The 13,308-nt window shown below is 38.1% G+C and overlaps 1 protein-coding gene across 6 annotated transcripts in view; it reads left to right on the plus strand.

Annotated features, from left to right (window-relative positions):
* The window catches only part of LOC132372997 (otolin-1-like), a 71,654-nt gene that overhangs the window by 41,298 nt on the left and 17,048 nt on the right, over window positions 1-13,308 (plus strand). The window contains exons 2-3 of one of the 6 annotated variants that reach the window (XM_059935303.1): window positions 4,542-4,614; window positions 5,891-5,941. The exons of 4 other annotated variants lie outside the window; for them this stretch is intronic. The gene's annotated coding sequence lies outside the window, so the exon portion shown is untranslated. The remainder of the gene's footprint in view (window positions 1-4,541; window positions 4,615-5,890; window positions 5,942-13,308) is intronic. One more of the 6 variants, XM_059935304.1, reaches the window with a different exon arrangement.

Genomic DNA, 13,308 nt, shown 5'->3' on the forward strand with positions numbered 1-13,308 from the left:
GTTTCTCCTGTTAATCTGCCTTAGATCGATTTAATTCTCAAGCCCAGCTGGAGACCCTAAGAGGGCAGGGGAAAAGTTAGGCCTCCCCTAAAATTTGATCTCTGTTCCACTGTCCTTCTCTGAGGCCTTCCTGACCTCCCTGTTTAAAACTGAACCCCCAATGTTCCTTGTCAGCTTCATGTTCCTAGCATTTAAAAGTGGCTGACATCTCCTCCAAAACTTGAAGGCTCATGGTGTGCTCAAAACAAATGTCACTAAAATGCACACTCCCCCAGGGCCAAGGTCTGTGCTGTGTTTTCTTCTGCTGTTTGTTTGTTCCTTCCCAGTACTAGATCGGGCCTGCCACGTGCGAGGCACTCGACAATGTCTGTTGAATGAACGGACCTGAATGAATAGTTGTGCAACCATTTTACACAATAATCTTACTGGGTTCTGAGAGCCGAGTGTTCAAAATAAATGCATAGTGGGTTCCATTTACCTTAAAAAAAAAAAAAAGACTGTCTATTCTCAGTCATTTTTTTTTTTTTTTTTTGCTTTCCTTTTCTTTAGAGCAAACAGAGAGCAAAGGGCTTAGGTACAGAGAGGAGAATAATATACGGTATTCCTCTCCCTGATCACAATTATTCAAATAATCTCCACATTCAGAATATACTCTCTTCCTCCCAAGACCATCACGGGGTTCATCTAATCAGAGTATCATGTTTGACATCTAAGATCTTATGATTAGATTAATATTTCAACCCCAATTCCAAAAGAGCAACTCACCAGGAACAATTTACTCAGCAGATAATTTTTTTAAGTAATGATTGCATTTCATGTTTGTTCTTTAAGTCTATTGATCCTTCCATTAATTAGTTAGAATGTCAATTATTCTAATCATTAGTACAGATTAAGAACGAATACAGATGAACATTTCTTAAGTTTCTCTTATTCCTTCCCCAGAGGCATGCCCTACTACTTCTGTTATATGATATTGAAATTTTAGGGAGAGATTTGGTTTATTTTGAGTAGTATTTCCAATAGTTGACTGAATCAATCAATCAAAGACAATTTCTTGTTGATTTACTTGTCACTTTGGCCAATAAAAACCAATTTTTCCAATCTTAAATAATTAATTTGATCGAATAGTTTTTTTAAATATAATTTTAGAAATACAGCCTTCTTCAACCTATTAACTTTAAATTAAAGGTGTGTCTATATAGGGGATAAAAAAGAAATATGTGATATGGTTTATTGTCCTCAAGGAACAATCTTCATGGGAGAGTAAGGCTTGCATACCCTTAGGAAGGTAGTAAATAAATATGTACTAAATTCAACATTTTACTGCTAGACTATGTGATACAAACAAGTGATGCACATTCCCATGGACCTGGAGTACAAAGACAATTAGTAAGTTGTTGGGAATCAAATAAAAAGAGCTAGATGAAATGAACAACAATGGAGTATACTTGATTGGATGACTCTTCCACAGCTAGGTTTGCAGTTATTATAGTATGTGTGATATCAGGATGAATATGAAAAAAGTAGTGCTTGAAATAAGATTGAAAATAACTATTGTAATATATTATTTGAACCTCTCTCTAACCTTATGAGTTCCATTATTCTAAAAAATTGTATCATTTTTTTAACAAAGAAACAATGTAACATAATTTCCAAGTTAACCTACTTTACAAGTTAACCTCAGATATCATTATAAGGTTTTCAACGAAATTCTAAAATTGTGTATTTAAGTGTGGTAACCCACTTTTTGATTTTTATAAATTTTTGTGTGCGGAATTGTTCGTTTGGCCTTATATTTTCTTTTAATGTTATGTATTACTCAAAAAGAAACTTAAGATAGGAAGCCATGCTAAGAAAAAACTAAAATAAAAGAGCCATGAAAATTGTTGCAATTGAAATCTATAAACATAACGATGTATGATATTATAGAAGCTATACTTATAATGACCACAGGGTGGCACCCTAGCATCATGCATGACAATAATACTCGCTCTAGACATGTTATCAGAATACAACGAAAACTAGCTCAAATTATTGTAGGTTCTTCCCTCCAAGAAAGTTGTCAAGAGAAGCCAGACTTTAAACATCATGCTTTCCTGTGTATATGTTTGATTTTTCTTTACTCATAGCTAGTTTTACCCTTCCCTTGGCAACTGCCCTTTGCCCCTGGTCAAACCTTCCCTCTTCTAAAAAGAAAATCTAATCCTGCCTATTCCTCAAACTAGCTACATATCACCAGCTCATTACTTAATTTCATGAACAAATATCCTTCATTTGTAGAACCCACTTTGTAACTACTCATCAAACTTGCTTTCACTGAGCAAACTCAAAATGAGTTCGTATTTGACACTACTGTTCATTCTCTTCTTTTGGAAACTATTCTGGTTTGGTGATGTTACTGTCTTCTGGATTTATTCTTACTGTTAGGTTGTTTCTAGTTAATCTATTTTACTAGTTTATCCTCAGCCTCTTCCTTACATAGTTGCAGCCTTCAGAATTTCACCACCAAAAGTTCTGTCAGCTAGTAAGTCTTATATACAGAAGCCCAGAGAATGTGTTTTTATCAATCTTTTACCTCAAGTTCAAGGAACGCAATCCAGCCAGTATTGACTTTTATCAGATAATGGGGTTTGGGGAATGAATACTTGGTCTCCAAGTTCCACCCAAGATTTAAGGTTTTCATCCATGAGAGCACAAGATACAGATGGCAGGGGGCATCCCCCTCTGAATCTTCTTTCTCAGGCCCATCAGAGCCCTCTGTCTTTTTAACTCCCTCACTGGCCCCTACTTGTCCCTTCTTGTGTCTGATCTCTGTGAGTGGACAGTCATTTTCTGCTTTTAGATTCTGTTGTTGGACGGGGAGGGGGATGGGGGAAGGAAGGGTCTTGGAACCTGCATGTGGAGGTGGGGAGGGACTATAAAGAGAAAAAAAACCCAAAGTGATGTATTACCTTAGGTCAGATTCTTTAGAAGTCAGGTCTGAAATGGGAATGTTTTCAAAATGTTTATTCTCCTGGGGGTGGGGTGGGTGAGGGAAGCAGGGGAGGGCAGGGAATTAAGCTAAGCAAGAACGTGGTCTTACATGGAGACTAGCTTAGTCGGACCCCACAGAGAAAGCTCTGGAGCACCAATTGCTCCACAGAGGGTCCTCCCTGAGGCTGGGAGGCTGGCCGCTTGCCCCCTCATGTCAGAAAGTCACTGCTGAGAGCAGTTATCGGGAGAAGGGTCAGCTCTGGGTGCTGGCAGCCAATACTCACAACAAGTGGGTATTGGGGAGCACTGGGCAGTAAAGGGGATCAGGGCAGGGCACCCCAGACATTCGCTGCCTGTTGCCTTCAGATGGAGGGTCTGAGACTCTGTCATACTTTTTCAACACAAAGATACCCCTTGCTAATATGCTGGGGCTAGACAAGTATCTTTGTCTAAATATTGACTCACAGTAAAAAGACTCCGTTCAAGCATGGAAAACAAAAAGTAGCAGCACTACAGAGGATAAACCTGGCAGACACCACCTTAACCAAATGATCAGGTTAACATCACCAGTAGCAAGACACAGCGCTATCAGGTCCCCCCAGCGTGATGCAAGCAGAAGAGCACTTCACCTCTGCGGTATCCTTTCCAAATACCTGGGACCTCCAGTCTAATCATAAGAAAATATCAGATGAATACAAAATGAGGGGCTGTCTGTAAAATACCAGACCCATATTCCTCTAAAGAATCTAGATCATGAAAGGTAGGGAGAGCCTGAGGAACTCTCACAGATTAGAGGAGGCCAAGAAAGGACAATTAAATGCAACGTGTGACCTTGCATTAGATCCTGGAACAGAAAATGAACACTAGTGAAGCAACTAGCGAAATCTGAATAAAGTCTGTAGTTTAGTTAGGAGCATTATACCAACGTGAATTTCTTAGTTTTGATCATTGTACTATGCTTATGTAAGATGTAAACATAAGGGGAAGCTGGATGAAGGGCATACAGACACATTCTGTACTATCTTCGCAACTATTCTGAAATCTAGAATTAGTCCAAAATTAAAAGTTTTTTAAAAATGCTGTTCTATTTCCTCAGACTCAGAAGTGTAACATTGGGATGGTGGAGAGGAAAAATCCATTCTGCCATATTATACATGCATGAAATAATATTCTTTATGAACAATGAAAAATAAATAACATAAAAGAATATTTATATCATTCATAACTTCTATGCTATATATTCAGTGAGCTGAATTACCAGAATTAAGGAGACTGATGAAAGAAAATCTTGTAATAAGTACAATTCTTTCATAAAAAAGGATTGTTAAGCTGCTCTCAAACTTTAAATTCTCCAATTCTGTTACTTTCCCTATCCAAGGAAAATAAAGGTTATAAAGAAAAAGGAAGGTGAGTTTTAAGTTGAACTTAATATTTGGCTGATTCTATAATTCTACTATTTTTTCCCCTTTTTCCTTTACAAAGTTAACTCATACTACCAAGTAAGTTTTTTTCTGTTTTTTTGTTTTCTGCCTGCCGTGCCGCATGCGGGATTTTAATTCCCCTATCAGGGATCGAATGCATGTCCCCTGGAGTGGAAGGGTGGAGTCTTAACCACTGGATCGCCAGGGAAGTCCCCACCAAGTTAGTTTAATTTTTTATTTTCTAAAAAAAATTTTTTTACTCTTTTGTGTCTAGTGTTTTTTGTTCTATGGTATGATGACCAATAGGGATTACTATTTTCATACATTAAATTTTATTTTTTATAGTGTCAAAATGCCATAGAATTGTTATGAAAGTTTATAATGCTTCCTGGCATTCATTAATTACTGATAATATTTACTTGCATTTTAATAAACAATCTATATACTAACTGACCTCATGGAAAGTAGAGCATTATTCCTGTTAGCGGTGGTGAAAGTTTGATCAGTGCTTCTTGAATGGTAATGTGTGAATAAACAAGATGTACAGTGTGCAAAAAGTTCTAAAAACAACTGATTTGTGTAGATAAATACTTATATATCCAAAATTAAAGAATCAGAGACTTGGGATTGCAAGATATTGTTAGGGATCTCCTTTACTGATTTAGTTATTATCTTTTGCAATACACAGTTTGTTTAATATACTCCATATTTTACTAATTTATTTTTTATTTCTTTTACTAATTTTATTTTCACTAATTTACTTCTATCTTGTCCACACCATGAGAGAAAGAACGTCTGTTCTGTTTACTACTATATCACCAGTGCCAACAACTTTGGCATATGCAGTAGGCACTCAATAAATAGTTCTTAGAAATTAAAAAATGAATAAATGAACGATTTAAAGATATCTACATCTGTTGATCATCCACACTTTAGAATTTCCATACCACATTTCAAGTAAGCCTATGTTTGAACACCTCTGGTGATTTTTTTTAAAATGTATAAATGTACAAAAACATTTTGTTAATCCTATGTAGGACTGTAATAAGATTCTATTAAAATAGACAAACATAAGTTGAAACATCTTTCCCTATTGTGTAATTTCTTGCTTCCAATTTATTTCAAATATATACATTCCAAATATACACATATATTCTAAATGTATATATATTCTGAATATATATTTTCCAAATATGTATATATATAGAAATATTCCAAATATATATATATATATTCCATATATATGTCATATATCATATATACCAAAGTATTACAGAAACCAGGTTGGAGCTGGTCTAACAGCCAGCTTTAGGTATAATTACACCTTAAATTTACTTGCGTAGTGCTTTATAGTACTTTTAAGCCATGGTTTAAAGGAGAGAAATGAGCTAACAGAAGAGCATAATTAAGGAGACTATGGATATATTTGATTAAATTCCTTGTAGAAATACAGAGGCAGTAAAAAATCTCATCACAGTTTCTTTTTTCTTTTACAGATGAGGAGAGGCCCTATATGTGTCCTGCATATACTTACACAATCTGTTGAGGTAAACCAACAAAGTGACAGTCAAACCAAATTTAGACACCATTTTGGCAAACAGCACTCTAAGCAACAATCTAATCTTTCCATATGTTGTTCTGACGCTCCTTGTACAAAAGATAATGCCTGGAAGGGTGTTATGAAATGCTGTGGTACCTCTAGGTATGGCCTGAGGTGCACACATCCTCTTATGCTGACCTGTCAATTTCAATCCACCTCCACAATCTAAGGTGTAAGTATCAGGCAACATCACCCCCTCATCATGGCCTCATTTAAAATTCTCTCATCTTAAAACATTTTCTGTGCCTTATATTCTTCTAACACAGACATAGTTTATATCCAGTTACTATAGTATAGAATATATAGTTAGAATGGTCTAGAATTTAGACCACTTTCTCCATGATATATAAAAGGGCATGATATCTCAGAAGAACATTCTAGGTATTCTCCACCTGATTTTATCTATCTATCTATCTATTCAACTGACATTTATTGAAATACCCACAATATGCCAGGCACTGAAAATATAGTGATGGACAGGACAGATGCAACCACTCATGCAGTTGATAATTTCAGAGATGTTCTTTATCCGTCACTAGTAACCAGGACTTTTCCTCTCCTTTGTGTTTCCCTACCTCTCCCCTTCCTTTTCTAACCATCATGAATCCAACCCCATCTGAGAGTTAGAGGTCAGTTTTTTTTTTTTTCATCTTTATCTTTCAGAGGTCAGTTTTCAACTCCTGGTTGAATTATTCCCTTCTCTGTTTTCCCCCCCTAGATATTGGATGGAGAAATGGGTTCAGAAGGAGTATCATAGAGCTTTTTATTTTTTTAAATTTTTAATAGATCTTTATTGGAGTATAATTGCTTCAAAATACCTTGCTAGTTTCTGTTGCACAACAAAGTGAATCAGCCATATGCATACACATGTCCCCATATCCCCTCCCTCTTGAGCCTCCCTCCCACCCTCCCTATCCCACCCCTCTAGGTCAGCGCAAAGCACAGAGCAGATCTCCCTGTGCTATGCTGCTGCTTCCCACCAGCCAACTATTTTACATTCGGTAGTGTATATATGTCGATGCTACTCTCACTTTGCCCCAGCTTCTCCCTCCCACCCCATGTCCTCAAGTCCATTCTCTATGTCTGCCTCTTTATTCCTGCCCTGCAACTAGGTTCATCAGTACCATTTTTTTTTTTTTTTTTTAGATTCCATATATATGCGTTAGCACACAGTGTTTGTTTTTCTCTTTCTGACTTACTTCACTCTGTAGGACAGACTCTAGGTCCATCCACTTCACTACAAATAACTCAATTTTGTTTCTTTTTATGGCTGAGTACTATTCCATTGTATATATGTGCCACATCTTCTTTATCCATTCATCTGTCGATGGACATTTAGGTTGGTTCCATGTCCTGGCTATTGTAAATAGTGCTGCAATGAACATTGTAGTACATCTCTTTTTGAATTATGGTTTTCTCAGGCTATATGCCTAGTGGGATTGCTGGGTCATATGGTAGTTCTGTTTTTAGTTTTTTAAGGAACCTCCATCCTGTTTTCCATGGTGGTTGTATCAATTTACATTCCCACCAACAGTGCAGGAAGGTTCCCTTTTCTCCACACCCTATCCAGCATTTATTGTTTCTAGATTTGATAATGGCCATTCTGACCGGCATGGGGTGATACCTCATTGTAGTTTTGATTTGCATTTCTCTAATAGTTAGTGATGTCGAGCATCTTTTCATGTGCCTCTTGGCCATCTGTAAGTCTTCCTTGGTGAAATGTCTATTTAGGTCTTTTGTCCATTTTTTAACTGGATTATTTGTTTTTTTGATATAGAGCTCCATGAGCTGTTTGTATATCTTGGAGATTAATCCTTTGTCTGTTGTTTCATTTGCAAATATTTTCTCTCATTCTGAGGGCTGCCTTTTTGTCTTGTTTATGGTTTCCTTTGCTGTGCAAAAGCTTTTAAGTTTAATTACATCCCATTTGTTTATTTTTGTTTTTATTTCCATTACTGTAGGAGGTGGGTCAAAAAAGATCTTTCTGTGGTTTATGTCAAAGAGTGTTTTTCCTATGTTTTCCTCTAAGAGTTTTATAGTGTCTGGTCTTAGATATAAGTCTTTAATCCAATTGGAGTTTATTTTTGTGTATAGTGTTAGGGAGTGTTCTAATTTCATTCTTTTACACGTAGCTGTCCAGTTTTCCCAGCACCACTTATTGAAGAGGCTGTCTGTTCTCCACTGTATGTTCTTGCCTCCTTTGTCATAAATTAGGTGCCCATACGTGCGTGGGTTTATCTCTGGGCATTCTATCCTTTTCCACTGATCTGTATTTCTGGTTTTGTGCCAGTACCATACTGTCTTGATTACTGTAGCTTTGTGGTATAGTTTGAAGTCAGGGAGCCTGATTCCTCCAACTCCATTTTTCTTACTCAAGATTGCTTTGGCTATTCGGGGTCTTTTGTGTTTCCATACGAATTGCAAAATTTTTTGTTCTAATTCTGTGAAGAATGCCATTGGTAGTTTGATAGGGATTGCATTGAATCTGTAGATTGCTTAGGGTAGTATAGTCATTTTCACAATATTGATTCTTCCAGTCCAAGAACATAGTATATTTCTCCATCTGTTTATGTCATCTTTCATTTCTTTCATCAATATTTTATACTTTTCTGAGTACAAGTCTCTCACCTCTTTAGGTAGGTTTATACCTAGGTATTTTATCCTTTTTGTTGCAGTGGTAAATGGGAGTGTTTCCTTAATTTTTCTTTCTGATCTTTCATTGTTGGTGTATATGAATGCCAGAGATTTTTGTGCATTAATTTTGTATCCTGCAACCTTACCAAATTCATTGATTAGTTCTAGTAGTTTTCTGGTGGCATCTTTAGGCAAACAGTGACAGTTTTACTTCTTCTTTTCCAATTTGTATTCCTTTTATTTCTTTTTCTTCTCTGATTGCTGTGGCTAGGACTTCCAAAGCTATGTTGAATAAGAGTGGCAAGAGTGGACATCCTTGTCTTGTTCCTGATTTAGTGGAAATGCTTTCAGTTTTTCACCATTGAATATGATGCTTGCTGTGTGTTTGTCATATATGGCCTTTATTATGTTGAGGGAGGTTCCCTCTATGCCCATTTTCTGGAGATTTTTTTAAATCATAAATGGGTGTTGAATTTTGTCAAAAGCTTTTTCTGCATCTATTGAGATGACCATATGGTTTTTATTCCTTAATTTGTTAATGTGGTGTATCACATCAATTGATTTGCGTATATTGAAGAATCCTTTCATCCCTGGGATAAATCCCACTTGATCATGGTGTATGATCCTTTTAATATGCTGTTGGATTCTGTTTGCTAGTATTTTGTTCAGGATTTTTGCATCTAGGTTCATCAGTGATATTGGTCTATAATTTTCTTTTTTTGTGATATCTTTTTCTGGTTTTGGTATCAGGTGATGGCGGCTTTGTAGAATGAATTTGGGAGTGTTCCTCCCTCTGCAATTTTTTGGAAGAGTTGGAGAAGGATTGGTGTTAGCTCTTCTCTAAATGTTTGATAGAATTCACCTGTGAAGTCATCTGGTCCTGGACTTCTGTTTGTTGAAAGATTTTTAATTACGGTTTCACTTTCAGTGCTTGTGATAGGTCTGTTTATATTTTCTAATTCTTCCTGGCTCAGTCCTGGAAAATTGTACCTTTCCAGGAATTTGTCCATTTCTTCACGGTTGTCCATTCTATTGGCATATAGTTGTTCGTAGTAGTCTTTTATAATCCTTTGTATTTCTGCAGTGTCGGTTGTGATTTCTCCTTTTTCATTTCTAATTTTATTGATTTTTGTCCTCTCCCTTTTTTTCTTGATGAGTCTGGCTAAGGATTTATCAATTTTGTTTATCTTCTCAAAGAACCAGCTTTTAGTTTTATTGATCTTTGCTATTGTTTTCTTCATTTCTATTTCATTTATTTCTGCTCTGATCTTTATGATTTCTTTCCTTCTACTGGCTTTGGATTTTCTTTGTTCTTCTTTCTCTAGTTGTTTTAAGTGTAGGGTTAGATTGTTTATTTGAGATTTTTCTCGTTTCTTGAGGTGAGATTGTATTGCTATAAACTTCCCTCTTAGAACTGCTTTTGCGGCGTCCCATGGGTTTTGGGTCATTGTGTTTTCATTGTCATTTGTTTCTATGTTTTTTTAAAATTTCTTCTTTGATTTCTTCAGTGATCTCTTGGTTATTTAGTAGCACACTGTTTAGCCTCCATATATTTGTGTTTTTTACAGTTTTTTTTTTCCTGTAATTGATTTCCAATCTCATAGCGTTGTGGTCAGAAAAGATGTTTTATACAATTTCAATTTTCTTAAATTTTCCAAGGCTTGACTTGTTACACAAGATGTGATCTATCCTGGAGAATGTTCCACGTGCACTTGAGAAGAAAGTGTATTCTGCCACCTTTCGGTGGAATGTTCTATAAATATCAGTTAGATCTATCTGGTCTATTGTGTCTTTTAAAGCTTGCGTTTCCTTATTCATTTTCTGTTTGGATATCTGTCCCTTGGTGTAAGTGGGGTGTTAAAAGTCCCCTACTATTATTGTGCTACTGTCGATTTCTCCTTTCATGGTTGTTAGAATTTGCCTTATGTATTGAGGTGCTCCTATGTTGGGTGCATAAATATTTATAATTGTTATATCTTTTTCTTGGATTGATCTCTTGATCATTATGTAGTGTCCTTCCTTATCTCTTGTAACAGTCTTTATTTTAAAGTCTATTTTATCTGATATGAGTATTGCTACTCCAGCTTTCTTTTGATTTCCGTTTGCATGGAGTATCTTTTTCCATCCCTTCACTTTCAGTCTGTATGTGTCCCTAGGTCTGAAGTGGGTCCTTTTTAGACACCATATATATGGGTCTTGTTTTTGTATCCATTCAGCCAGTCTGTGTCTTTTGGTTGGGGCATTTAATCCATTTACATTCAAGGTTATTATTGATATGTATGTTCCTATTACCATTTTCTTAATTGTTTTGGGTTTGTTTTTGTGGGTCTTCTTCTCTTGTATTTCCCACTTAGAGAAGTTTCTTTAGCATTTGTTGTAAAGCTGGTTTGGTGGTGCTGAATTCTCTTAGCTTTTGCTTGTCTGAAAAGCTTTTGACTTGTCCATAGAATCTGAATGAGATCCTTGCTGGGTAGAGTAATCTTGGTTGTAGGTTTTTCTCTTTCATCACTTTAAGTATATCCTGCCACTCCCTTCTGGCCTGCAGAGTTTCCCCTGAAAAATCAGCTGATAACCTTATGGGGATTCTGTTGTATGTTATTTTTTTTCCCTTGCTACTTTTAATATTTTTTCTTTGAATTTAATTTTTGTTTGTTGGGTTAATATGTGTTTTGGTGTGTTCTTCCTAGGGTTTATTATGTATGGGACTCTCTGAGCTTCCTGGACTTGGGTGACTATTTCCTTTTCCATGTTAGGGAAGTTTTCAACTATAATCTCTTCAAGTATTTTCTCAGACCCTTTCTTTTTCTCTTCTTCTTCTGGGACCCCTATAATTCGAATGTTGGTGCGTTTAATGTTGTCCCAGAGGTCTCTGAGATTGTCTTCAATTCTTTTCATTCTTTTTTCTTTATTCTGGTCCTTGGCAGTTATTTCCACCATTTTGTCTTCCAGCTCACTTATTCGTTCTTCTGCCTCAGTTATTCTGTTATTGATTCCTTCTAGTGTATTTTTCATTTCAGTTATTGTGTTGTTCATCTCTGTTTGTTTGTTCTTTAGTTCTTCTAGTTCTTTGTTAAACATTGCTTGTATTTTCTCAATCCATGCCTCCATTCTATTTCCGAGATTCTGGATCATCTTTACTATCATTACTCTGAATTCTTTTTCAGGTAGATTGCCTAGTTCCTCTTCATTTATTTGGTCTTGTAGGTTTTTATCTTGCTCCTTCATCTGTGACATATTTTTTAGCCATCTCATTTTTTTTTTTTTTAAATGAGTGGGATTGTGTTCCTGTCTTACTGGTTGTTTGGCCTGAGGCTTCTAACACTGGGGTTTGTAGGCTGTTGGGTAGAGTTGGGTCTTGGTGCTGAGATGAGGAACTCCATGAGACCTCACTCTGATGAATATTTGCTGGGGTCTGTGGTTCTCTGTTAGTCTAATGGTTCAGACTGGGAGCTCCCACCGCAAGAGCTTCGGCCTGACCCGGGGCTCATGAACCAAGATCCCACAAGCCACCTGGGGGTGGCAAAAAAAAAAGGAAACACACACACATCAATAACAAAGTAAAAAATAAAATTAGACCAGGAAACTAACAGATATGTTAGGAAGAATATAAAAATAAATATACAGATGAATCAACAACCAGAAGGTACATCAGTACCACAATAGTTAAAAAGAGGAGGGAAAAGAAAAAAACAAAAAAGCAGGGGAAAAGGCCTTGGCTGTGGAGGATGGGGCCTAAGCAAGGGCGATGTTTGGGTGGTGGGCGGGGCCAATGCTCAGGACCCACAGGCCTGGAAAAGGCCCTGGGGGCTGTGGGGGGTAGGGCTTAGGGTCAAGGAATGGAAGGGGCCCCGGCGCGCCCCCCACCCCTGGTCTCAGAGGGCAGGGCACCTCACCTGGGAGCCCAGCAGGGTTCCTGGACTCAAGTGGGCAGGGCAAATGCCCTCCTCTCCTCTCCTGCTACTCCTGTCTGGGAGGGCCCCTCCCGTCTGCCTCTCCTGATCTCCCCAGCCTCCCTCCTATGCCCCCAAGGACCCATGTGGCCTGGAGGGGGCTTTGGAGGGCAGGGGACTGGCCTGGGATCTCAGCAGGCTCCCCGTGCCCCAGTGGGTGGGCAATTGCCCTCTGCTCCTCTCCCGTTCCTCCTGGATGGCTCCTCCCACCTACCTCTCCTGATCTCCCCAGCCTCCCTCCCCTGCCACCAGGACCCAAGTGGCCTGGATGGGGCTTTGGATGGGGGGAACCGGCCTGGGAGCTCAGCAGGCCTCCCGGCCCGAGTGGACCAGGTGATCGCCCTCTGCTCCTCTCCCGCTTTTCCTGGAAAGTCCCTCCCGCCTGCCTCTCCTGATCTCCCCAGCCTCAGGGGCAGCGATCCTGTCTGGCCTCTTCTCCTCACCCCTCAGTCCCCCTACGTCATACCAGTTCGCTTTGGGGTTCCTCCCCTCTCCTTGGGCATCAGAGTCCCCCACCAGCAGCCGGCAGGTGCCCTAGTTGTGGGGAGATGCTAATTCCACATCTTCCCACACTGCCATCTTGACTCTGCCTCCATAGAGCTTTTTAAAATGACTCATCTCTACCAAAATATAACTCTCTCAAGTATTATTCTTAAAATTCACATGTCTTTAAAAGCTCAGCATCATCTATATTTGAGCCATGTGTCCAATTTGTGGTTTTAATTATTTT

This window comes from Balaenoptera ricei, chromosome 10 (assembly GCF_028023285.1).
Source record: "Balaenoptera ricei isolate mBalRic1 chromosome 10, mBalRic1.hap2, whole genome shotgun sequence".
NCBI classification, from domain to species: Eukaryota; Metazoa; Chordata; class Mammalia; order Artiodactyla; family Balaenopteridae; genus Balaenoptera; species Balaenoptera ricei.